This window comes from Tripterygium wilfordii, chromosome 5 (genome assembly GCF_013401445.1).
Source record: "Tripterygium wilfordii isolate XIE 37 chromosome 5, ASM1340144v1, whole genome shotgun sequence".
NCBI classification, from domain to species: Eukaryota; Viridiplantae; Streptophyta; class Magnoliopsida; order Celastrales; family Celastraceae; genus Tripterygium; species Tripterygium wilfordii.
This window is the reverse complement of record NC_052236.1, coordinates 4785481-4812350: the sequence shown is the minus strand read 5'-3', so window position 1 is coordinate 4812350 and position 26870 is coordinate 4785481.

The window sequence follows — 26870 nt, the reverse complement described above, 5'->3', positions numbered from 1 at the left end:
TCTGTGGAGAGAGTTGAGCAATTCCAAAGCATCAATGTGGTTTTAGTATTCTTAGAAGTCTAACTTGCTAGTTCAGCGTTCGTGCAACGTTTCGTAAGGTAAAGATGCGAATAGACCAAGTTATGTTTGAAATTACACAAAAACGTGAAAAGTTTGTCCATGGAGAGAGTTGAGCAATTCCAGAGCATCAATGTGGACCGTTGTACTCTATTTAGTGTTCTTACAAGTCTAACTTGCTAGTTTAGCCTTCGTGCAACGTTTTGTAAGGTAAAGATGCGAATAGACCAAGTTATGTTTGAAATTGAACTAAAACGCGAAAAGCTTGTCTGTGGATAGAGTTGACCAATTCCAAAGCATCAATGAGGACTGTTGTACTCTATTTAGTGTTCTTAGAAGTCGAACTTGCTGGTTTAACCTTCGTGCAACATTTCGTAAGGTGAAGATGCAAATAGACCAACTTATGTTTGAAATTGCGTAAAAACATGAAAACTCGTATATGGAGAGAGTTGAGGAATTCCAAAGCACGAAAATGGACTTTTGTACTCTATTTAGTGTTCTTAGAAGCCTAACTTGCTAGTTTAGCTTTCGTGCAACGTTTCGTAAGTTAAAGATGCGAATAGACCAAGTTATGTTTGAAATTGCATTAAACGTGAAATGCTCCTCTATGGAGAGAGTTGAGCAATTCCAAAGCATCAATGTAGACCGTTGTACTATATTTAGCATTCTTAGAAGTCAAACTTGCAGTTTAGCTTTCGTGCAATGTTTCGTAAGTTAAAGATGTGAATAGACCAAGTTATGTTTGAAATTGGACAAAAACGTGAAAAGCTCGTCTGTGAAGAGAATTGAGCAATTCCAAAGCATCAATGTGGTTTTAGTATTCCTAGAAGTTTAACTTTCTAGTTGAGCGTTCGTGTAACGTTTCTTAAGGTAAAGATGCGAACAGACTAAGTTATGTTTGAAATTGTGCAAAAACGTGAAAAGCTCGTCTATGGAGAGAGTTGAGCAATTCCAAAGCATGAATGTGGACCGTTGTTCTCTATTTAGTGTTCTTAGAAGTCTAACTTGCTAGTTTAGGCTTCATGCAACGTTTCGTAAGGTAAAGATGCGAATAGACCAGGTTATGTTTGGAATTTAATAAAAACGTGAAAAGCATGTCTGTGGATAGAGTTGACCAATTCCAAATCATCAATGAGGTCAATTGTACTCTATTTAGTGTTCTTAGAAGTCTAACTTGCTAGTTTAGCTTTCCTACAACGTTTCGCAAGTTAAAGATGCGCTTAGACCAACTTAGGTTTGAAATTGGGCAAAAAAGTCAAAAGCTCGTCTGTGGAGAGATTTGAGCAATTCCAAAGCATCAATGTGGTTTTAGGATTCTTAGAAGTCTAACTTGCTAGTTGAGCATTCGTGCAACGGTTCGTAAGGTAAAGATGCGTATAGACCAAGTTATGTTCGAAATTGCACAAAAACGTGAAAAGCTTTTCTATGGAGAGAGTTAAGCATTTCCAAAGCATCAATGAGGACTGTTGTACTCTATTTAGTGTTCTTAGAAGTCTACCTTGCCATTTTAGCCTTCGTGCAACGTTTCGTATGGTAAAGATGCGAATTGACGAAGTTATGTTTGAAATTGCACAAAAACGTGAAAATCTTGTCTGTGGAGAGAGTTGAGCAATTTCAAAGCATCAATGTGGGCAGTTGTACTCTATTTTGTGTTCCTAGAATTCTACCTTGCTAGGTTAGCCTTCGTGTAATGTTTCGTAAGGTAAAGATGCGAATAGACCAAGTTATGTTTGAAATTGAACGGAAACGTGAAAAGCTTGTCTGTGGCTAGAGTTGACCAATTCCAAAGCATCAATGAGAACCGTTGTACTCTATTTAGTGTTCTTGGAAGTCTAACTTGCCAGTTTAGCTTTCTTGCAACGTTTCGTAAGTTAGAGATGGGAATAGACCAAGTTAGGTTTGAAATTGGACAAAAACGTGAAAAGCTCGTCTGTGGAGAGAGGTGAGCAATTCCAAAGCATCAATATGGTTTTAGTATTCTAAGAAGTCTAACTTGCTAGTTGAGCGTTCGTGCAACGTTTCATAAGGTAATGATGCGAACAGACCGAGTTATGTTTGAAATTGCACAAAAACGTGAAAATCTTGTCTGTGGACAGAGCTGAGCAATTCCAAAGCATCAATGTGGTTTTAGTATTCTTAAAAGTCTAACTTGCCAGGTTTGCCTTCGTGCAATGTTTCGTAAGGTAAAGAAGCGAATAGACCAAGTTATGTTTGAAATTGAATGAAAACGTGAAAAGCTTGTCTATGGAGAGAGTTGACCAATTCCAAAGCATCAATGAGGACTGTTGTACTCTATTTAGTGTTTTTAGAAGTCTAACTTGCTAGTTTAGCCTTGTGCGACGTTTCGTATGGTAAAGATGTGTATAGACCAAGTTATGTTTGAAATTGCATAAAGACGTGAAAATCTTCTCTGTGGAGAGAGTTGACCAATTCCCAAGCATCAATGTGGATAGTTGTACTCTATTTAGTGTTCTTAGAAGTCTAACTTGCTAGTTTAGCCTTCGTGCAACATTTCGTAAGGTAAAGATGCGAATAGACGCAGTTATGTTTGAAATTGCATAAAAACGTGAAAAGCTCATCTATGGAGAGAGTTGAGCAATTCCAAAGCATCAATGTGGACCGTTGCACTCTATTTAGTGTTCATAGAAGTCTCACTTGCTAGTTTAGCCTTTGTGCAACGTTTCGTAAGGCAAAGATGCGAATAGACCAAGTTATGTTTGAAATTGAATAAAAACGTGAAAAGCTTTTCTGTGGAGAGAGTTGAGCAATTCCAAAGCATCAATGTGGACTATTGTACTCAATTTAGTGTTCTTGGAATTCTAACTTGCTAGTTTCGCCTTCGGGCAACGTTTCGAATGGTAAACTTGCAATTAGACCAAGTTATGTTTGAAATTGCTCAAAAACAAGAAAAGCTCATCTTTGGAGAGAGTTGAGCAATTCCAAAGCATCAATGTGGACCGTTGCACTCCATTTAGTGTTCTTAGTAGTCTAACGTGCTAGTTTAGCCTTCGTGCAACGTTTCGTAAGGTGAAGATGCAAATAGACCAATTATGTTTGAAATTGCGTCAAAACATGAAAACTCGTATGTGGAGAGAGTTGAGCAATTCCGAAGCATGAAAATGGACCTTTGTACTCTATTTAGTGTTCTTAGAAGTCTAACTTGCTAGTTTAGCTTTCGTGCAACGTTTCGTAAGTTAAAAATGCGAATAGACCAAGTTAGGTTGGAAATTGGAGAAAAATGTGAAAAGCTCCTCTGTGGAGAGAGTTGAGCAATTCCAAAGCATCAATGTGGTTTTAGTATTCTTAGAAGTCTAACTTGCTAGTTCAGCGTTCGTGCAACGTTTCGTAAGGTAAAGATGCGAATAGACCAAGTTATGTTTGAAATTACACAAAAACGTGAAAAGTTTGTCCATGGAGAGAGTTGAGCAATTCCAGAGCATGAATGTGGACCGTTGTACTCTATTTAGTGTTCTTACAAGTCTAACTTGCTAGTTTAGCCTTCGTGCAACGTTTTGTAAGGTAAAGATGCGAATAGACGAAGTTATGTTTGAAATTGAACTAAAAAACGAAAAGCTTGTCTGTGGATAGAGTTGACCAATTCCAAAGCATCAATGAGGACTGTTGTACTCTATTTAGTGTTCTTAGAAGTCGAACTTGCTGGTTTAACCTTCGTGCAACATTTCGTAAGGTGAAGATGCAAATAGACCAACTTATGTTTGAAATTGCGTAAAAACATGAAAACTCGTATATGGAGAGAGTTGAGGAATTCCAAAGCACGAAAATGGACTTTTGTACTCTATTTAGTGTTCTTAGAAGCCTAACTTGCTAGTTTAGCTTTCGTGCAACGTTTCGTAAGGTAAAGATGCGAATAGACCGAGTTATGTTTGAAATTGCACAAAAACGTGAAAATCTTTTCTGTCGAGAGAGTTGAGCAATTCCAAAGCATCAATGAGGACAGCTGAACTCTATTTAGTGTTCCTAGAAGTCTAACTTGCTAGTTTAGCTTTTGTGCAACGTTTCACATGGTAAAGATGGGAATGGACCAAGTTATGTTTGAAATTGCATAAAAACGTGAAAATCTTCTCTGTGGAGAGAGTTGAGCAATTCCAAAGCATCAATGTGGACAGTTGTACTTTATTTAGTGTTCTTAGAAGTCTAACTTGCTAGTTTAGCCTTCGTGCAACGTTTCGTAAGGTAAAGATGCGAATGGACGCAGTTATGTTTGAAATTACACAAAAACGTGAAAAGCTCATCTATGGAGAGAGTTGAGCAATTCCAAAGCATCAATGTGGACCATTGTACTTTCTTTAGTGTTCTTAGAAGTCTCACTTGCTAGTTTAGTCTTCGTGCAACGTTTCGTAAGGTAAAGATGGGAATAGACCAAGTTATGTTTGAAATTGAATAAAAACGTGAAACGCTTGTCTGTGGAGAGAGTTGAGAAATTCCAAAGCATCAATGTGGACTGTCGTACTCTATTTAGTGTTCTTGGAATTCTAACTTGCTAGTTTCGCCTTCGTGCAACGTTTCGTATGGTACACATGCAATTAGACCAAGTTATGTTTGAAATTGCGTTAAAACATGAAAACTCATATATGGAGGGAGTTGAGCAATTCCGAAGCATGAAAATGGACCTTTGTACTCTATTTAGTATTCTTAGAAGTCTAACTTGCTACTATAGCTTTCGTGCAACGTTTCGTAAGTTAAAGATGCGAATAGACCAAGTTAGGTTTGAAATTGGACAAAAACGTGAAAACCTCGTCTGTGGAGAGAGTTGAGCAATTCCAAAGCATCAATGTGGTTTTAGTATTCTTAGAAGTCTAACTTGCTAGTTGAGCGTTCGTGCAACGCTTCGTAAGGTAAAGATGCGAATAGACCAAGTTATGTTTGAAATTGCGCAAAAACGTGAAAAGCTTGTCCATGGAGAGAGTTGAGCATTTCCAAAGCATGAATGTGGACCATTGTACTCTATTTAGTGTTGTTAGAAGTCTAACTTGCTAGTTTAGCCTTCATGCAACGTTTCGTAAGATAAAGATGCGAATAGACCGAGTTATGTTTGAAATTGCACAAAAACGTGAAAATCTTGTCTGTGGAGAGAGTTGAGCAATTCCAAAGCATCAATGTGGTTTTAGTAATCGTAGAAGTCTAACTTGCTAGGTGAGCGTTCGTGCAACGCTTCGTAAGGTAAAGATGCGAATAGACCAAGTTATGTTCGAAATTGCGTAAAAACGTGAAAATCTTGTAAAAACGTGAAAATCTTGTCTATGGAGAGAGTTGAGCATTTCCAAAGCATCCATGAGGACTGTTGTACTCTATTTAGTGTTCTTAGAAGACTGACCTGCTAGTTTAGCCTTCGTGCAACGTTTCATATGGTAAAGATGCAAATTGACCAAGTTATGTTTGAAATTGCACAAAAACGTGAAAATCTTTTCTGTGGAGAGAGTTGAGCAATTCCAAAGCATCAATGAGGACCGATGTACTCTATTTAGTGTTCTTAGAAGTCTAACTTGTTGGTTTAGCCTTCGTGCAACGTTTCGTATGGTGAAGATGCGAATTGACCAAGTTATGTTTCAAATTGCTCAAAAACGTGAAAATCTTTTCTGTGGAGAGAGTTGAGCAATTCCAAAGCATCAATGTGGTAGTTGTACTCTATTTAGTGTTTTTAGAAGTCTAACTTGCTAGGTTTTCCTTCGTGCAATGTTTCGTAAGGTAAAGAATCGAATAGACCAAGTTATGTTTGAAATTGAACGAAAACGTGAAAAGCTTGTCTGTGGATAGAGTTGACCAATTCCAAAGCATCAATGAGGACTGCTGAACTCTATTTAGTGTTCCTAGAAGTCTAACTTGCTAGTTTAGCCTTCGTGCAACGTTTCGCATGGTAAAAATGGGAATGGACCAAGTTATGTTTTAAATTGCATAAAAAGGTGAAAATCTTCTCTGTGGAGAGAGTTGAGCAATTCCAAAGCATCAATGTGGACAGTTGTACTTTATTTAGTGTTCTTAGAAGTCTAACTTGCTAGTTTAGCCTTCGTGCAACGTTTCGTAAGGTAAAGATGCGAATAGACGCAGTTATGTTTGAAATTACACAAAAACGTGAAAAGCTCATCTATGGAGAGAGTTGAGCAATTCCAAAGCATCAATGTGGACCGTTGTACTCCATTTAGTGTTCTTAGAAGTCTCACTTGCTAGTTCAGCCTCGTGCAACGTTTCGTGAGGCGAAGATGCAAATAGACCAACTTATGTTTGAAATTGCGTTAAAACATGAAAACTCGTATATGGAGGGAGTTGAGCAATTCCGAAGCATGAAAATGGAACTTTGTACTCTATTTAGTGTTCTTAGAAGTCTAACTTGCTACTTTAGCTTTCGTGCAACGTTTCGTAAGTTAAAGATGCGAATTGACCAAGTTAGGTTTGAAATTGGACAAAAACGTGAAAAGCTCGTCTGTGGAGAGAGTTGGGCAATTCCAAAGCATCAATGTGGTTTTAGTATTCTTAGAAGTCTAACTTGCTAGTTGAGCGTTCGTGCAACGCTTCGTAAGGTAAAGATGCGAATAGACCAAGTTATGTTTGAAATTGTGTAAAAACGTGAAAAGCTTGTCTATGGAGAGAGTTGAGCATTTCCAAAGCATCAATGTGGACCATTGTACTCTATTTAGTGTTGTTAGAAGTCTAACTTGCTAGTTTATCCTTCATGCAACATTTCGTAAGATAAAGACGCGAATAGATCGAGTTATGTTTGAAATTGCACAAAAACGTGAAAATCTTGTCTGTGGAGAGAGTTGAGCAATTCCAAAGCATCAATGTCGTTTTGGTAATCTTAGAAGTCTAACTTGCTAGGTGAGCATTCCTGCAATGCTTCGTAAGGTAAAGATGCGAATAGACCAAGTTATGTTTGAAAATGCGCAAAAACGTGAAAATCTTGTCTATGGAGAGAGTTGAGCATTTCCAAAGCATCCATGAGGACTGTTGTACTCTATTTAGTGTTCTTAGAAGACTGACTTGCTAGTTTAGCCTTCGTGCAACGTTTCATATAGTAAAGATGCGAATTGACCAAGTTATGTTTGAAATTGCACAAAAACGTGAAAATCTTTTCTGTGGAGAGAGTTGAACAATTTCAAAGCATGAATGAGGACTGATGTACTCTATTTAGTGTTCTTGGAATTCTAACTTGCTAATTTCGCCTTCGTGCAACGTTTCGTATGGTACAAATGCAATTAGACCAAGTTATGTTTGAAATTGCTCAAAAACATGAAAAGCTCATCTTTTGACAGAGTTGAGCAATTCCAAAGCATCAATGTGGACCGTTGTACTCTATTTAGTGTTCTTAGAAGTCTAACGTGCTTGTTCAGCCTTCGTGCAACGTTTCGTGAGGCGAAGATGCAAATAGACCAACTTATGTTTGAAATTGCGTTAAAACATGAAAATTCGTATATGGAGGGAGTTGAGCAATTCCAAAGCATGAAAATGGACATTTGTACTCTATTTAGTGTTCTTAGAAGTCTAACTTGCTACTTTAGCTTTCGTGCAACGTTTCGTAAGTTAAAGATGCGAATCGACCAAGTTAGGTTTGAAATTGGACAAAAACGTGAAAAGCTCGTCTGTGGAGAGAGTTGAGCAATTCCAAAGCATCAATGTGGTTTTAGTATTCTTAGAAGTCTAACTTGCTAGTTGAGCGTTCGTGCAACGGTTCGTAAGGTAAAGATGCGAATAGACCAAGTTATTTTTGAAATTGCGCAAAAACGTGAAAAGCTTGTCTATGGAGAGAGTTGAGCATTTCCAAAGCATCAATGTGGACCATTGTACTCTATTTAGTGTTGTTAGAAGTCTAACTTGCTAGTTTAGCCTTCATGCAACGTTTCGTAAGATAAAGATGCGAATAGACCGAGTTATGTTTGAAATTGCGCAAAAATGTGAAAATCTTGTCTATGGAGAGAGTTGAGCATTTCCAAAGCATCCATGAGGACTGTTGTACTCTATTTAGTGTTCTCAGAAGACTGACTTGCTAGTTTAGCCTTCGTGCAACGTTTCATATGGTAAAGATGGGAATTGACCAAGTTATGTTCGAAATTGCACAAAAACGTGAAAATCTTTTCTGTGGAGAGAGTTGAGCAATTCCAAAGCATCAATGTGGACAGTTATACTCTATTTAGTGTTCTTACAAGTCTAACTTGATAGGTTTGCCTTCGTGCAATGTTTTGTAAGGTAGAGATACGAATAGACCAAGTTATGTTTGAAATTTAACGAAAACGTGAAAAGCTTGTCCGTGGATAGAGTTTACCAATTCCAAAGCATCAATGAATACTGTGAATAGACCAAGTTAGGTTTGAAATTGGAGAAAAACGTGAAAAGCTCGTCCGTGGAGAGAGTTGAGCAATTCCAAAGCATCAATGTGGTTTTAGTATTCTTGGAAGTCTAATTTGATAGTTGAGCGTTCGTGCAACGTTTCGTATGTTAAAGATGCGAATAGACCAAGTTAGGTTTGAAATTGGACAAAAACGTGAAAAGCTCGTCTGTGGAGAGAGTTGAGAAATTCTTCCAAAGCATCAATGTGGTTTTAGTATTCTTAGAAGTCTAAGTTTCTAGTTGAGCGCTCGTGCAACGTTTCGTAAGGTAAAGATGCGAATAGACCAAGTTATGTTTGAAATTGTGTAAAAACGTGAAAAGCTTGTCTATGGAGAGAGTTGAGCTATTACAAAGCATCAATGTGGACCGTTGTATTCTATTTCGTGTTCATAGAAGCCTAACTTGCAAGTTTAGCTTTCATGCAACGTTTCGTAAGGTAAAGATGCGAATAGACCGACTTATGTTTGAAATTGAACGAAAACGTTAAAAGCTTGTTTGTGGAGAGAGTGGACCAATTCCAAAGCATCAATGAGGACTGTTGTACTCCATTTAGTGTTCTTAGAAGTCTAACTTGCTAGTTTAGCCTTCGTGCAACGTTTCATATGGTAAAGATGTGAGTTGACCAAGTTAAGTTTGAAATTGCACAAAAACGTGAAAAGCTCGTCTATGGAGAGAGCTGAGCAATTCCAAAGCATCAATGTGGACCGTTTTACTCTATTTATTGTTCTTGGAAGTATAACTTGCTAGTTTAGCCTTCGTGCAATGTTTCGTAAGGTGAAGTTGCAAATTGACCAAGTTATGTTTGAAATTGCACAAAAACATCAAAAGCTCGTCTATGGGGAGAGTTGAGCAATTTTGAAGCATAAAAATGGACCGTTGTATTCTATTTAGTGTTCTTAGAAGTCTAACTTGTTAGTTTAGCTTTCGTGCAATATTTCGTAAGTTAAATATCCGAATAGACAAAGTTATGTTGAAATTGTACAAAAACGTGAAAAGCTCGTCTATGGAGAGAGTTGAGCAATTGCAAAGCATCAATGTGGACCATTGTACTCTATCTAGTGTTCTTAGAATTCTAACTTGCTTGTTTAGCTTTCGTGCAATATTTCGTAAGTTAAATATCCGAATAGACCAAGTTATGTTTGAAATTACAAGAAAACGTGAAAAGCTTGTTTGTGGATAGAGTTGACCAATACCAAAGCATCAATGAGCACTGTTGTACTCTATTTAGTGTTCTTAGAAGTCTAACTTGCTAGTTTAGCCTTCGTGCAACGTTTCGTAAGGTGAAGATGCAAATTGATGAACTTATGTTTGAAATTGCGTAAGAACATGAAAACTCGTATACGGAGAGAGTGGAGCAACTCCGAAGTATGAAAATGGACCGTTGTACGCTATTTAGTCTTGTTAGAAGTCTAACTTGCTCGTTTAGCTTTCGTGCAACGTTTCGTAACTTAAAGATGCGAATAGACCAAGTTAGGTTTGAAATTGGACAAAAACTTGAGAAGCTCATCTGTGGAGAGAGTTGAGCAATTCCAAAGCATCAATGTGGTTTCAGTATTCTTAGAAGTCTAACTTGCTAGTTGAGCGTTCGTGCAACGTTTCGTAAGGTAAAGATGCGAATACACCAAGTTATGTTCGAAATTGCGTAAAAACGTGAAAAGCTTATCTATGGAGAGACTTGAGCAATTCCAAAGCATCAATTTGGACCGTTGTACTCTATTTAGTGTTCTTAGAAGTCTAACTTGCTAGTTTAGCCTTCATGCAACGTTTCGTAAGGTAAAGATGGGAATAGATCGAGTTATGTTTGAAATTGAACGAAAACATGAAAAGCTTGGCTGAGGGGAGAGTTGACCAATTCCAAAGCATCAATGAGGACTGTTGTACTCTATTTAGTGTTCTTAGAAGTCTAACTTGCTAGTTTAGCCTTCGTGCAACGTTTCGTATGGTAAAGATGCGAGTTGACCATGTTATGTTTGAAATTGCACAAAAACATGAAAATCGTGTCTGTGGAGAGAGTTGAGCAATTCCAAAGTATCAATGCGTACAGTTGTACTCTATTTAGTGTTCTTAGAAGCCTAACTTGCTAGTTTAGCCTTCGTGCAACGTTTGGTAAGGTAAAGATGCGGATAGACCAAGTTATGTTTGAAATTGAATGAAAACATGAAAAGCTTGTCTATGGATAGAGTTTACCAATTCCAAAGCATCAATGAGGACTGTTGGACTCTATTTAGTGTTCTTAGAAGTCTAACTTGCTACTTTAGCCTTCGTGCATCGTTTCGTAAGGTGAAGATGCAAATTGACCAACTTATGTTTGAAATTGTGTAAGAACATGAAAACTCGTAGACGGAGAGAGTGGAGCAATTCCAAAGTATGAAAATGGACCGTTGTACTCTATTTAGTGTTCTTGGAAGTCTAACTTGCTAGTTTAGCTTTCGTGCAACGTTTCGTAAGTTAAAGATGCGAATAGACCAAGTTATGTTTGAAATTCGACAAAAACGTGAAAAGCTCGTTTAGTAAGGTGAATAGACCAAGTTATGTTTGAAATTGCACAAAAACATCAAAAGCTCGTCGATCGATATTGTTTAGCAATTCCAAGGCATCAAAGTGGAGCATTGTACTCTATTTAGTGTTCTTAGAAGTCTTTCTTGCTAGTTTGTCTTTCGTACGACATTTCATTTGATAAAGATGCGAATAGACCATGTTATGTTTCAAATTGCACAAAAATGTGAAAAGCACGTCTACGAAGAGAGTTTAGCAATTCCAAAGCATCAAAGCGGACCGTCGTACTTAATTTAATGTTGATAGAAGTCTAACTTCCAAGTTAGTTTTCGCTCAACGTTTCATAAGCCAAAGATGCGAATAGTCCAAGTCATGTTTCTAACTTGCTAGTTCAGCTTTCGTTCAATGTTTCGTACACTAAAGATGCGAATAGACCAAGTTATGTTTGAAATTGCAAAAAAACATCAAAAGCTCGTATACAGATATAGTTGAGCAATTCTAAAGCATCAAAGTGGACCATTGTACTCTATTTAGTGTTCTTAGAAGTCTATCTTGCTAGTTTGGCCTTTGTACGGCATTTCATTAGATAAAGATGTGATTAGGCCATGTTAGGTTTCAAATTGCACAAAAACATCGAAAGCACATCTATGGAGACAACTGAGCAATTCCAAAGCATCAAAGAGGACCGTTGTACTCTATTTAGTGTTCCTAGAAGTCTAACTTGCTGGTTTAGCTTTCGTACAACGTTTCGTTAGATAAAGATGCTAATAGACCAAGTTATTGTTGTAATTGCACAAAAACATTCAAAGCCCTTCTATGGAGAGAGTTAGACAATTCGAAAGCATCAAAGTGGACTGTTGTACTCAATTTAGTGTTCTCAGAAGTCTAACTAGCTAGTTAGCTTTTGTTCAACATTTCATAAGCTAGAGATGCGAATAGACCAAGTTAGGTTTCTAATTACACACAATCGTGAAAAGCACGTCTATGGACAGAGTTAAGCAATTCCAAAGCATCAAAGTGGACCGTAGTACTCCATTTAGTGTTCTTAGAAGTCTAACTTGCTAGTTTAGCTTTTGTTCAACGTTTCGTACGCTCAAGATGCGAATAGACCAAGTTATGTTTCTAATTGGATAAAAAAGTGAAAAGCATGTCTATGTAGAGAGTTAGGCAATTCCAAAGCATCAAAGTGGACCGTTGTACTCAATTTAGTGTTCTTAGAAGTCTAACTTGCTATTTAGCTTTCGTTCAACGTTTCGTAAGCTAAAGATGCAAATAGACCAAGTTAGATTTCTAATTACACAAAATCGTGAAAAGCACGTCTATGGAAATAGTTAAGCAATTCCAAAGCATCAAAGTGGACCGTAGTACTCAATTTAGTGTTCTTAGAAGTCTAACTTGCTAGTGTAGCTTTCGTTCAACGTTTCGTACGCTAAAGATGTGAATAGACCAAGTTATGCTTGAAATTGCACAAAAATGTCAAAAGCTCATCTATCAAGAGCGTTGAGAAATTCTGAAGCGTCAAAGTGGACTTTTGTAGTCTATTTACTGTTACTAGAAGTCTAGCTTGCTAGTTTTGTTTTTGTACAATGTTTCGTAAGCCAAAGATGCGAATAAACCAAGTTATGTTTGAAATTGCACAAAAACATCAAATGCTTGTCTATTGATATTGTTGAGCAATTCCAAGGCAACAAAGTGGAGCATTGTACTCTATTTAGTGTTCTTAGAACTCTATCTTGCAAGTTTGGCTTTCATACGACGTTTCATTTGATAAAGATGCGAATAGGCCATGTTATGTTTCAAATTGCACAAAAATGTGAAAAGCACGTCTAAGGAGAGAGTTGAGCAATTCCAAAGCATCAAAGCGGACAATCGTACTTAATTTAATGTTCTTAGAAGTCTAATTGCTAGTTTAGCTTTCGTTCAATGTTTCGTAAGCCAAAGATGCGAATAGCCCAAGTTATGTTTGAAATTGTAGAAAAATGTCAAAAGCTCGTCTATCAAGAGCGTTGAGCAAATTCCGAAGCATCAAAGTGGACTTTTATAGTCTATTTACTGTTACTAGAAGTCTAGCTTGCTAGTTTTGTTTTCGTACAATGTTTCGTAAGCTAAAGAAGCGAATAGACCAAGGTATGTTTGAAATTGCACAAAAACATCCAAAACTCATCTACCGATATAGTTGAGCAATTCTAAATCATCAAAGTGGACCATTGTACTCTATTTAGTGTTCTTAGAAGTGTATCTTGCTAGTTTGGCTTTCGTACAACGTTTCATTTGATAAAGATGTGAATAGACCATGTTATGTTTCAAATTGCATAAAAATGTGAAAAGCACGTCTACGGAGAGAGTTGAGCAATTGCAAAGCATCAAAGTGGACCGTTATACTCAATGTAGTGTTCCCAGAAGTCTAACTTCCTTGTTCATTTTCGCTCAACGTTTTGCAAGCCAAAGATGCGAATAGACCGAGTTATGTTTCTAATTGGATAAAAACGTGAAAAGCACGTTTATGTTGAGAGTTAAGCAATTCGAAAGCATCAAAGTAGACTGGTGTACTCAATCTAGTGTTCTTAGAAGTCTAACTTGCTAGTTTAGCTTTCGCTCAACGTTTCATACGCTAAAGATGCGAATAGACCAAGTTATGTTTGACATTGCATAAAAACATGAAAAGCTCGTCTATCGATATAATTGAGCAATTCTAAAGCATCAAAGTGGACCATTGTACTCTATTTAGTGTTCTTAGAAGTCGACCTTGCTAGTGTGGCTTTCGCACGATGTTTCATTAGATAAAGATGCGAATAGACCATGTTATGTTCCAAATTGCACAAAAACGTGAAAAACACGTCTATGGAGAGAGTTGAGCAATTCCAAAGCATCAAAGTGGACCGTTGTATCAATTTAGCATTTTTAGAAGTCTAACTTTCTAGTTTCTCTTCCATTCAACGTTTCGTAAGCTAAAGATGCGAATAAACCAAGTTTAGCTTGAAATTGTAGAAAAACGTCAAAAGCTCGTCTATCAAGAGCGTTGAGCAATTCCGAAGCATCAAACTGGACTTTTGTAGTCTATTTACTGTTACTAGAAGTCCAGCTTGCTAGTTTTGTTTTCGCACAATGTTTCATATGGTAAAGATGCGAATAGACGAAGTTTTGTTTGAAATTGCACAAAAACATCAAAAGCTCGTCTACCAGTATAGTTGAGCAATTTTAAAGCATCAAAGTGGACCATTGTACTCTATTTAATGTTCTTAAAAGTCTATCTTGCTAGTTTGGCTTTCGTACGACGTTTCATTAGACAAAGATGCGAATAGACCATGTTATGTTTCAAATTGCATAAAAACGCGAAAAGCACATCTACAGACAGAATTGAGCAATTCCAAAGCATCAAAGTGGACCGTTGTACTCAATTTAGTGTTCTTATAAGTCTAACTTCCTAGTTAGCTTTCGTTCAACGTTTCGTAAGCTAAACAAGCGAATAGACCAAGTTATGTTTTTAATTGAATAAAAACATGAAAAGCACGTCTATGTAGAGAGTTAAGCAATTCTAAAGCATCAAAGTTTACCGTTGTACTCAATTTAGTGTTCCTAGAAGTCTAACTTGTATGTTTAGCTTTCGTTCAACGTTCCGTACACTAAAGATTCGAATAGACCAAGTTATGATTTAAATTGCACAAAAACACCAAAAGCTCGTCTATCGATAAAGTTGAGCAATTCTAAAACATCAAAGTGGACCATTGTACTCTATTTAGTGTTCTTAGAAGTCTATCTTGCTAGTTTGGCTTTCGTACGACATTTCCTTAGGTAAAGATGCGAACAGACCATGTTATGTTTGAAATTGCGCAAAAACTTGAAAAGCACGTCTATGGAGAGAGTTGAGCAATTCCAAAGTGTCAAAGTGGACCGTTGTACTCAATTTAGCGTTCTTAGAAGTCTAACTTCCTAGTTAGCTTTCGTTCAACATTTCATAAGCTAAAGATGCCAATAAACCAAGTTATGTTTCTAGTTGGACAAAAATGTGAAAAACACGTCTATCGAGAGAGTTAAGCAATTCCAAAGCCTCAAAGTGGATCATTGCAGTCAATTTAGCATTCTTGGAAGTCTAACTTGCAAGTTTAGCTTTCGTTCAACGTTTCGTACGCTAAAGATGCGAATAGACGAATTTATGTTTGAAATTGCACAAAAAGATCAAAAGCTCGTCTACTAATATAGTTGAGCAATTTTAAAGCATGAAAGTGGACCATTGTACTCTATTTAATGTTCTTAGAAGTCTATCTTGCAAGTTTGGCTTTCGTACGACGTTTCATTAGATAAAGATGCAAATAGACCATGTTATGTTTCAAATTGCATAAAAACGTGAAAAGCGCATCTACGGACAGAATTGAGCAATTCCAAAGCATCAAAGTGGACCGTTGTACTCAATTTAGTGTTCTTATAAGTCTAACTTCCTAGTTAGCTTTCGTTCAACGTTTCGTAAGCTAAACAAGCGAATAGACCAAGTTATGTTTTTAATTGAATAAAAACATGAAAAGCACGTCTATGTAGAGAGTTAAGCAATTCTAAAGCATCAAAGTTTACCGTTGTACTCAATTTAGTGTTCCTAGAAGTCTAACTTGTATGTTTAGCTTTCGTTCAACGTTCCGTACACTAAAGATTCGAATAGACCAAGTTATGATTTAAATTGCACAAAAACACCAAAAGCTCGTCTATCGATAAAGTTGAGCAATTCTAAAACATCAAAGTGGACCATTGTACTCTATTTAGTGTTCTTAGAAGTCTATCTTGCTAGTTTGGCTTTCGTACGACATTTCCTTAGGTAAAGATGCGAACAGACCATGTTATGTTTGAAATTGCGCAAAAACTTGAAAAGCACGTCTATGGAGAGAGTTGAGCAATTCCAAAGTGTCAAAGTGGACCGTTGTACTCAATTTAGCGTTCTTAGAAGTCTAACTTCCTAGTTAGCTTTCGTTCAACATTTCATAAGCTAAAGATGCCAATAAACCAAGTTATGTTTCTAGTTGGACAAAAATGTGAAAAACACGTCTATCGAGAGAGTTAAGCAATTCCAAAGCCTCAAAGTGGATCATTGCAGTCAATTTAGCATTCTTGGAAGTCTAACTTGCAAGTTTAGCTTTCGTTCAACGTTTCGTACGCTAAAGATGCGAATAGACGAATTTATGTTTGAAATTGCACAAAAAGATCAAAAGCTCGTCTACTAATATAGTTGAGCAATTTTAAAGCATGAAAGTGGACCATTGTACTCTATTTAATGTTCTTAGAAGTCTATCTTGCAAGTTTGGCTTTCGTACGACGTTTCATTAGATAAAGATGCAAATAGACCATGTTATGTTTCAAATTGCATAAAAACGTGAAAAGCGCATCTACGGACAGAGTTGAGCAATTCCAAAGCATCAAAGTGAACCGTTGTACTCAATTTAGTGTTCTTAGAAGTCTAACTTTCTAGTTAACTTTCGTTCAACGTTTCGTAAGCAAAATATGCGAATAGACCAAGTTATGTTTCTAATTGAATAAAAACATGAAAAGCACGTCTATGTAGAGAGTTAAGCAATTCTAAATCATCAAAGTTGGCCGTTGTACTCAATTTAGTGTTCTTCGAAGTCAAACTTGCTAGTTTAGCTTTCGTTCAACGTTTCGTACGATGTTTCATTAGAACAAGATGCGAACAGACCATGTTATTTTGAAATTGCACAAAAACTTGAAAAGCACGTCTATGGAGAGAGTTGAGCAATTCCAAAGCATCAAAGTGGACCGTTGTACTCAATTTAGCGTTCTTAGAAGTCTAACTTCCTAGTTAGCTTTCGTTCAACATTTCGTAAGCTAAAGATGCGGATAGACCAAGTTATGTTTCTAGTTGGACAAAAATATGAAAAACACGTCTATCGAGAGAGTTAAGCAATTCCAAAGCATCAAAGTGGACCATTGCAGTCAATTTAGCATTCTTGGAATTCTAACTTGCAAGTTTAGCTTTCGTTCAACGTTTCGTACGCTAAAGATGTGAATAGACGAATTTATGTTTGAAATTGCACAAAAACATCAAAAGCTCGTCTACCAATATAGTTGAGCAATTTTAAAGCATCAAAGTGGACCATTGTACTCTATTTAATGTTCTTAGAAGTCTATCTTGCTAGTTTGGCTTTCGTTCAACGTTTCGTACGCTAAAGATGCCAATAGACCATGTTATGTTTTAAATTGCATAAAAACATGAAAAGCACATCTACGGACAAAGTTGAACAATTCCAAAGCATCAAAGTGGACCGTTGTACTCAATTTAGTGTTCTTAGAAGTCTAACTTCCTAGTTAACTTTCGTTCAACATTTCGTAAGCTAAATATGCGAATAGACCAAGTTATGTTTCTAATTGAATAAAAACATGAAAAGCACGTCTATGTAGAGAGTTAAGCAATTCTAAAGCATCAAAGTTGACCGTTGTACTCAATTTAGTGTTCTTAGAAGTCTAACTTGCTAGTTTAGCTTTCGTTCAACGTTTGGTACGACGTTTCATTAGATAAAGATGCGAACAGACCATGTTATGTTTGAAATTGCACAAAAATTTGAACCGCACGTCTATGGAGAGAGTTGAGCAATTCCAAAGCATCAAAGTGGACCATTGTTCTCAATTTAGCGTTCTTAGAAGTCTAACTTCCTAGTTAGCTTTCGTTCAACATTTCGTAAGCTAAAGATGTGAAGAGACCAAGTTATGTTTCTAGTTGGACAAAAATGTGAAAAACACGTCTATCGAGAGAGTTAAGCAATTCCAAAGCATCAAAGTGGACCATTGCAGTGAATTTAGCATTCTTGGAAGTCTAACTTGCAAGTTTAGCTTTCGTTCAACGTTTCGTACGCCAAAGATGCGAATAAACGAAGTTATGTTTGAAATTGCACAAAAACATCAAAAGCTCATCTACCAATATAGTTGAGCAATTTTAAAGCATCAAAGTGGTCCATTGTACTCTATTTAATGTTCTTAGAAGTCTATCTCGCTAGTTTGGCTTTCGTACGACGTTTCTTTAGATAAAGATGCAAATAGACCATGTTATGTTTCAAATTGCATAAAAACGTGAAAAGCACATCTACGGACAGAGTTGAGCAATTTCAAAGCATCAAAGTGGACCGTTGTACTCAATTTAGTGTTCTTAGAAGTCTAACTTCCTAGTTAACTTTCGTTCAACGTTTCGTAAGCTAAATATGCGAATAGACCAAGTTATATTTCTAATTGAATAAAAACATGAAAAGTACGTCTATGTAGAGAGTTAAGCAATTCTAAAGCATCAAAGTTGACCGTTGTACTCAATTTAATGTTCTTAGAAGTCTAACTTGCTAGTTTAGCTTTCGTTCAATGTTTCGTACGACGTTTCATTAGATAAAGATGCGAACAGACCATGTTATTTTGAAATTGCACAAAAACTTGAAAAGCACGCCTATGGAGAGAGTTGAGCAATTCCAAAGCATCAAAGTGGACCGTTGTACTCAATTTAGCGTTCTTAGAAGTCTAACTTCCTGGTTAGCTTTCGTTCAACATTTTGTAAGCTTAAGATACGAATAGACCAAGTTATGTTTCTAGTTCGACAAAAATGTGAAAAACACGTCTATCGAGAGAGTTAAGCAATTCCAAAGCATCAAAGTGGACTGTTGCAGTCAATTTAGTATTCTTGGATGTCTAACTTGCTAGTTTAGCTTTCGTTGAACGTTTCGTACGCTAAAGATGCAAATAGACCAAGTTATGGTCAAAATTGTAGAGAAACGTCAAAAGATCGTCTATCAAGAGCGTTGAGGAATTCCGAATCGTCAAAGTGGACTTTTGTAGTGTATTTACTGTTACTAGAAGTGTAGCTTGCTAGTTTGGCTTTCGTACAACGTTTCATTAGATAAAGATGCGAAAAGACCCAGTTATGTTTCTAATTGGACAAAAACGTGAAAACCACATCTATCGAGAGATTTAAGCAATTGCAAAGCATCAAAGTGGACTGTTGTAGTCAATTTAGCATTCTGAGAAGTCTAACTTCTTAGTTTCACTTTCGTTCAACGTTTCGTACGCTAAAGATGTGAATAAACCAAGTTATGTTTGAAATTACAGAAAAACATCAAAAGCTCATCTATGTAGAGAGTTGAGCAATTCTGAAGCATCAAAGTTGACCGTTGTACTCTATTTAGTGCTCTTAGAAGTCTAACTTGCTGGTTTAGATTGCGTACAACGTTTCGTTAGGTAAAGATGGTAAAAGACCAACTTATGTTTGTGATTGCACAAAAAAGTTAAAAGCTTGTCTATGGAGAGAGTTGAGCAATTCGAAAGCATCGATGTGGACCGTTGTACTCAATTTAGTGTTCATAGAAGTGTAACTAGCTGGTTAGCTTTCATTCAACGTTTCGTAAGCCAAAGATGCGAATAGACCAAGTTCTGTTCTAATTGCACAAAATCATGAAAAACACTTATATGGACAAAGTTAAGCAATTCCAAAGCATCACAGTGGACCATATTACTGCATTTAGTGTTCTTAGAACTTGCTAGTTTAGCTTTCGTTCAACGTTTCCCACGCTAAAGATGCGAATAGACCAAGTTATGCTTGAAATAGCACAAAAACTTCAAAATGTCGTCTATCAAGAGCGTTGAGCAATTCCAAAGCGTTAAAGTGGACTTTTGTAGTCTATTTACTGTTGCTAGCAGGCTAGTTTACTAGTTTTGTTTTTGTACAATGTTTCGTAAGCTAAAGATGCGAATAGACCAAGTTATGTTTGAAATTGCACAAAAACATCAAGAGCTTGTCTATCGATATAGTTGAACAATTTCAAAGCATCAAAGTGGACCATTGTACACTATTTAGTTTTCTTAGAAGTCTATCTTGCTAGTTTGGCTTTCGTACGACGTTTCATTAGATAAAGATGCGAATGGACCATGTTATGTTTCTAACTACACAAAAACGTGAAAAGCACGTCTATGGAGAGAGCTGAGCAATTCCAATGCATCAAAGTGGACGATTGTACTCAGTTTAGTTTTCTTAGAAGTCTAACTTCCTAGTTAGCTTTCGTCCAACGTTTCGTAAGCTAAAGATGCGAATAGACAAAGTTATGTTTCTAAATGCATAAAAACGTGAAAAGCATGTCTATGTAGAGAGTTAAGCAATTCCAAAGCATCAAAGTGGACCGTTGTAATCAATTTAGTGTTCTTAGAAGTCTAACTTGCTAGTTTAGCTTTCGTTCAAAGTTTCGTAGGCTAGAGGTGCGAATAGACCAAGTTATGTTTGAAATTGCACAAAAACATCAAAAGCTCGTCTATCAATGTAGTTGAGCAATTCTAAAGCATCAAAGTGGACCATTGTGACGGATCGAGTTTAACACAAGAGGGGGGGTGAATTGTGTCCCCAAATTCTAATTGGAATCCCTTTTTCAATTTAAACAAATTAATGGCAATTAACAAGTAGCACACAAATTTGGACTCTAATGATTTTCCTAATCAATATTCAATCCAATGCAAGATGTGATACAATATAGTGAATGACCAAATATCAAATAATCAAGAATTGCACAAAACAGATTTTCAAGCAACACACTGCACACAGATTTTTCAACTCAGAGTTTACGTATCAAATGATGTCAAAATGCAACGAAATTTTATATGCAATGTCACAACACCTTAATAAACACTATATCAAAATTTCAGATCAAAATTCAAAGTTTAAGGCAGTCTGCTAATCTCGGACAGATTAGGGTTTTGAAAATCCTACAGTTTGAAACAAGTAGTAAATATAAACAAGTAAACAAAGAAATCAACACAGCGATTTATAGTAGTTCGGAGACCCTTCTCCTACGTCTACTACCTAGATTCACCAACCTAGGATTTTCCCAACTCCACTAAGGTGTGGTTTTAAGAGACCCACAAAACTCCTTACACCAAGGGTTTCTAAGAACTCCCTCAAACTTCAATGTTTACAATTTCCCCTAACAAAGGGAATTTCTCAATGGGATTTTCAGCCAAGGTTCTCACAGGTTACCTCAAAGGTATTTGGTATGGAACTCTCAAGATTACAGCAACACTCTCAAAGATAGGATTTTAAGAACAAGAGAGGTTTAGATTGTAAGTAAACAAAGCCTAAAGGATATAGGAACTTCCCTTTTGCAAAAGCAAGAGTAGTGAGAAGTCCTTGATTGTAGAGGCTTGTATTGGAGAAGATTGTTGTAGCAAATAGCAAGAAGGCTTGATGATTGATGAACTTGATAGCAAGAGGTTTCTCTCAAGGATAATTTTTCAATTTGCTTCTCCAAGTTGTATGAAAGGGAAGATCTTCTTTTAAAGGCAATTCTCTCCTATGCTTGCAGCCATTGGATCAAACTTCAAGAGTTGATCTCTACCATCCATTGCAGCTCCTAATCTTAGTCATTGATGATTTGAGCAAACAAATCTCCACCATAGAGCATATAGACGTTGCACATGCTCCTTTTTTTAAGTCAAAAATTGCAAGCAAGAAAGTTGTCTTATGCACAACCATTTGATCAATGTATGTCTTCAAATCTTGACCATTCAAACTCTCTTTAATTCTCAACCATGGATGTAGATTGTACTATGTCATCTTGTCCCTTCATTTTGAATCAAAGACTTCAAAAGTGATCCCTTAGTCAAGGATCTTGTTTGATTGCACCAACCTAACTTTCTTGGTAGCACATGTCTTGAGTGAAAATGTCAAACAAGAATATATCACTAATGATAGAGAGGACAAGGTTTGTCTCATATGATTGAAAAGAGTTGTATCTCCATGAAGACCATAACCAATAGCCTCAATGTTTGATTCATTCAACTTGATTAAGTGCCTTAGTGGAAAGTTGGCAAATATAGGATTTTTCATAGTTTCCTAGAGCTCCAAGCTCATTCTTAGAAACTGGACTTCGACCACTCTTGAACATACTGAATTCTGAGCCATATGAGACCACAATGATGATTAACCTACAAGGAAATAGGAGGTAGAACTCCCCAATTGCATGTAAGCTCAAAGAGCTTCATATAGAGCGCATAGATTAATTACATTAGAAAAACAACCCAGAAAATTCATATTACTGCATGATAAATCATTTTATATGTATTAGAATGTCCATGTAAAATTTCATAACAATTGGAAATCGTTTGGTCACTCAACCAAGCAATTAGATCACTAATAGTAAAACCGATAAATTCTAAGTGTAAATTCAAAGTCATTTTGCAAACTCAGTGTAAATGACCTTTTCTCTTGAACTTTACTAAATCAAATATGTTCATAGTGATGAAACTAAGATGCACACGAAATTTCATTTAAATCGGAGTTCATTTGGTTCATCACGTTCACAAAGAACACATATGCACAAAATTAGGTAAAACCTAGTTTTGGCGGAATTTAAGCATATGACCAAATATATATGTGATGCACTTAATTTCTCATGATTATAGTCCTAGAACATATATTAAGCCTTCATGTGCATGTGGTTCAAGTTTCAAGTCATTTCGACCTAAGTTGGTTAAGATATAATAATTGGAAAATTAATGCTCTAACTTAGTTCATGTATGTTTGTTTTCAAAACTTAATTTCCAGCACTATCTCAAAAATATATAGTCATTTAAATTCAATTCATATAAATCAAATATTGCTTTAATGTTTCATTATCATTTATAAATGATTTAATATCATCAAAATTAGACATATAGGACCATAGGTCCAACACATTGCACTCTAGTTAGTGTTCTTAGAAATCTATCTTTCTAGTTTGGCTTTCGTACGACGGTTCATTAGATAAAGATGTGAATAGACCATGTTCTGTTTCAAATTGCACAAAAACGTCAAAAGCACATCTATGGAGAGAGTTGAGCAATTCCAAAGCATCAAAGAGGACCGTTGTATTGTACTCTATTTAGTGATCGTAGAAGTCTAACTTGCTGGTTTAGCTTTCGTACAACGTTTCGTTAGATAAAGATTCTAAAAGACCAAGTTATGTTTGTAATTGCACAAAAACGTTGAAAGCCCGTCTATGGAGATAGTTGAGCAATTCTAAAGCATCAAAGTGGACCGTTGTACTCAATTTAGTGTTCTTAGAAGTGTAACTAGCTAGTTAGCTTTCGTTCAACGATTCGTAAGCTAATGATGCGAATAGACCAAGTAATGTTTCTAATTGCATGAAATCGGGAAAAGCACGTATATGGACAGAGTTAAGCAATTCCAAAGCATCAAAGTGGACCGTAGTGCTCGATTTAGTGTTCTTAGAAGTATAACTTGCTATTTTAGCTTTCGTTCAACGTTTCGTACGCTAAAGACGCGAATAGACCAAGTTATGCTTGAAATTGCATAAAAATGTCAAAAGCTCGTCTATCATGAGCGTTGAGCAATTCCCAAGCATCAAAGTGGACTTTTGTAGTGTATTTACTGTTACTAGAAGTCTAGCTTTCTATTTTTGTTTTCATACAATGTTTCGTAAGCTAAAGATGCGAATAGATCAAGTTATGTTTGCAATTGCACAAAGACATCAAAAGCTCGTCTATCGATATAGTTGAGCAACTCCGAAGCATCAATATGGATCATTGTACTCTATTTAGTGTTCTTAGAACTCTATCTTGCTAGTTTGGCTTTCGTACGACGTTTCATTAGATAAAGATGCGAATAGACTATGTTATGTTTCAAGTTGCACAAAAACGTGAAAAGCACGTCTATGGAGAGAGTTGAGCAATTCCAAAGCATCAAAGTGGACGGTTGTACTCAATTTAGTGTTCTTAGAAGTCTAACTTCCTAGTTAACTTTCGTTCAACGTTTCGTAAGCTAAATATGCGAATAGACCAAGTTATGTTTCTAATTGAATAAAAACATGAAAAGCACGTCTATGTAGAGCGTTAAGCAATTCTAAAGCATCAAAGTTGACCGTTATACTCAATTTAGTGTTCTTAGAATTCTAACTTGCTAGTTTAGCTTTCGTTCAACGTTTCGTACGACGTTTCATTAGATAAAGATGCGAACAGACCATGTTATTTTGAAATTGCACAAAAACTTGAAAAGCACGTCTATGGAGAGAGTTGAGCAATTCCAAAGCATCAAAATGGACAGTTGTACTCAATTTAGCGTTCTTAGAAGTCTAACTTCCTAGTTAGCTTTCGTTCAACATTTCGTAAGCTAAAGATGTGAATAGATCAAGTTATGTTTCTAGTTGGACAAAAATGTGAAAAACACGTCTATCGAGAGAGTTAAGCAATTCCAAAGCATCAAAATGAACCGTTGTACTCAATTTAGTGTTCTTAGAAGTCTAACTTCATAGTTAACTTTTGTTCAACGTTTCGTAAGCTAAATATGCGAATAGACCAAGTTCTGTTTCTAATTGAATAAAAACATGAAAAGCACGTCTATGTAGAGAGTTAAGCAATTCTAAAGCATCAAAGTTGACCGTTGTACTCAATTTAGTGTTCTTAGAAGTCTAACTTGCTAGTTTAGCTTTCGTTCAACGTTTCGTACGACATTTCATTAGATAAAGATGCGAACATACCATGTTATGTTTGAAATTGCATAAAAACTTGAACCGCACGTCTATAGAGAGAGTTGAGCAATTCCAAAGTATCAAAGTAGACTATTGTACTCAATTTAGCGTTCTTAGAAGTCTAACTTCCAGTTAGCTTTCGTTCAACATTTCGTAAGCTAAAGATGCGAATAAACCAAGTTATGTTTCTAGTTGGACGAAAATGTGAAAAACACGTCTATCGAGAGAGTTAAGCAATTCCAAAGCATCAAAGTGGACCATTGCAGTCAATTTAGCATTCTTGGAAGTCTAACTTGCAAGTTTAGCTTTCGTTCAACGTTTCGTACGCTAAAGTGCGAATAGACGAAGTTATGTTTGAAATTGCACAAAAACATCAAAAGCTCGTCTACCAATATAGTTGAGCAATTTTAAAGCATCAAAGTGGACCATTGTACTCTATTTAATGTTCTTAGAAGTCTATCTTGCTAGTTTGGCTTTCGTACGATGTATCATTAGATAAAGATGTAAATAGACCATGTTATGTTTCAAATTGCATAGAAACGTGAAAAGCACATCTACGGACAGAGTTGAGCAATTCCAAAGCATCAAAGTCGACCGTTGTACTCAATTTAGTGCTCTGAGAAGTCTAACTTCTTAGTTTCACTTTCGTTCAACGTTTCGTACGCTAAAGATGCGAATAAACCAAGTTTTGTTTGAAATTACAGAAAAACATCAAAAGCTCATCTATGGAGAGAGTTGAGCAATTCTGAAGCATCAAAGTTGACCGTTGTGCTCTGTTTAGTGCTCTTAGAAGTCTAACTTGCTGGTTTAGCTTGCGTACAACGTTTCGTTAGGTAAATATGCTAAAAGACCAACTTATGTTTGTGATTGCACAAAAAAGTTAAAATCTCGTCTATGGAGAGATTTGACCAATTTGAAAGCATCGATGTGGACCGTTGTACTCAATTTAGTGTTCATAGAAGTGTAACTAGCTGGTTAGCTTTCGTTCAATGTTTCGTAAGCCAAAGATGCGAATAGACCAAGTTCTGTTCTAATTGCACAAAATCATGAAAAACACGTCTATGGACAAAGTTAAGCAATTCCAAAGCATCACAGTGGACCATAGTACTGCATTTAGTGTTCTTAGAACTTTCTAGTTTAGCTTTCGTTCAACGTTTCCCACGCTAAAGATGCGAATAGACCAAGTTATGCTTGAAATAGCACAAAAACTTCAAAATCTCGTCTATCAAGAGCGTTGAGCAATTCCAAAGCGTCAAAGTGGACTTTTGTAGTCTATTTACTGTTGTTAGAATGCTAGTTTACTAGTTTTGTTTTCGTACAATGTTTCGTAAGCATCAAAGTGGACCATTGTACACTATTTAGTTTTCTTAGAAGTCTATCTTGCTAGTTTGGCTTTCGTACGACGTTTCATTAGATAAAGATGCGAATAGACCATGTTATGTTTCTAACTACACAAAAACGTGAAAAGCACGTCTATGGAGAGAGCTAAGCAATTCCAATGCATCAAAGTGGACGATTGTACTCAGTTTAGTTTTCTTAGAAGTCTAACTTCCTAGTTAGCTTTCGTCCAACGTTTCGTAAGCTAAAGATGCGAATAGACAAAGTTATGTTTCTAAATGCATAAAAACGTGAAAAGCATGTCTATGTAGAGAGTTAAGCAATTCCAAAGCATCAAAGTGGACCGTTGTAATCAATTTAGTGTTCTTAGAAGTCTAAATTGCTAGTTTAGCTTTCGTTCAAAGTTTCGTAGGCTAAAGGTGCGAATAGACCAAGTTATGTTTGAAATTGCACAAAAACATCAAAAGCTCGTCTATCAATGTAGTTGAGCAATTCTAAAGCATCAAAGTGGACCATTGCACTCTAGTTAGTGTTCTTAGAAGTCTATCTTTCTAGTTTGGCTTTCGTACGACGGTTCATTAGATAAAGATGTGAATAGACCATGTTCTGTTTCAAATTGCACAAAAAGGTCAAAAGCACATCTATGGAGAGAGTTGAGCAATTCCAAAGCATCAAAGAGGACCGTTGTATTGTACTCTATTTAGTGATCGTAGAAGTCTAACTTGCTGGTTTAGCTTTCGTACAACGTTTCGTTAGATAAAGATTCTAAAAGACCAAGTTATGTTTGTAATTACACAAAAACGTTGAAAGCCCGTCTATGGAGATAGTTGAGCAATTCTAAAGCATCAAAGTGGACCGTTGTACTCAATTTAGTGTTCTTAGAAGTGTAACTAGCTAGTTAGCTTTCGTTCAACGATTCGTAAGCTAATGATGCGAATAGACCAAGTAATGTTTCTAATTGCATGAAATCGTGAAAAGCCCGTCTATGGACAGAGTTAAGCAATTCCAAAGCATCAAAGTGGACCGTAGTGCTCGATTTAGTGTTCTTAGAAGTCTAACTTGCTATTTTAGCTTTCGTTCAACGTTTCGTACGCTAAGGACGCGAATAGACCAAGTTATGATTGAAATTGTATAAAAACGTCAAAAGCTCATCTATCA